Here is a 1,210-nt window from a genome sequence, read left to right as displayed (position 1 = left end):
TTACACACACAAATCTCTAAAGTACAAAAAGATGATCATCTTCACCAGTAACTACAAAAACACAAATGAAAACAACAATAAGATAAAATTCTCATTATCTATCATATTGGAAACCATGTTTTAAAGTGACAGCAGCCAGCACCACAGTGGCAAGAAGAAATGGGTGCTCCTGTAAACTTGGGTGGGAACATAACTGAACTGTGGAAGCCCATCTGGGAGTAGAGAGTGACAGTATCTATCAGAAATGTAAATACACTTAATGCTTAGAAGCAGTCGTTACTGCCTCTCAGTCTATACATCTAAAATCAATCATATAAGTACAAAATTATAAAATAGCAAAGATAAGAGTAGAATTAACAAAACAGAAAATAATGGAGAAAACCAACAAACCCAAAACTTGTTATATGTAAAAATCCACAAATGTGATAGACTCCCCACTATATTGGTCAAGAAAAAAGAAAGCAAACACAGTCCACCAGTAACAATGAAAAGGTGTCATCACTGTAGCTCCCACATATGTTAGAAGATAACACGAGAAGATTATGAACTTAATGCCAAGAAATGCTGGGGCAAGACAGTCAAAGCAACAGATTCTTTGAAAAATACAATTTACTGAAATTGAGTCAAAAAATTCAAAAGAAATATAAACAGCTTTATAAGTATTACATGGATTTATCAAAAACCTTCACAGCAAAAACACTCAAACCCCAGAGAGTGTAATCAGTGAATTCTATCAAACTTTCAAAGAATAAATTGTACATGAACTGTAATAGAAAATAAAGGAGGTGGGAACACTTCCAAGTGTGATTTATTAGGCCATTATAACACTAATTTTAAAGAACCTGACAAACATTGCAGAAAAAGTAAGTTACAGACTAGTGTCTTTCATAAACATGGACACAAAATTTCTTAACAAAATACTAGCAAATCAAATCTAATGACTTATACAAAGAATAGTAATACAAAATGACTAAGTAGGGTTTTTCCCAGGAAAGCAAGGTTGTCTAACTCTCTAAAGTCGATCAATAGAATTCACAATGTTAGCAGAATAAATGAAGAAAACCGTAGGATTATCTAACACAGAAAAGGTATTTACCAAAATCCAATATCCATTCATGGTATTTGCCAAACTGGGCATGAAAGGGCACCTCGTCAGTTTGATTAAGAGCATCTTTTTTAAAAATCTACAATAACATAGAAGTTAATGGTG

This window comes from Callithrix jacchus, chromosome 13 (genome assembly GCF_049354715.1).
Source record: "Callithrix jacchus isolate 240 chromosome 13, calJac240_pri, whole genome shotgun sequence".
NCBI lineage: Eukaryota > Metazoa > Chordata > Mammalia > Primates > Cebidae > Callithrix > Callithrix jacchus.
This window is presented reverse-complemented; position numbering follows the sequence as displayed.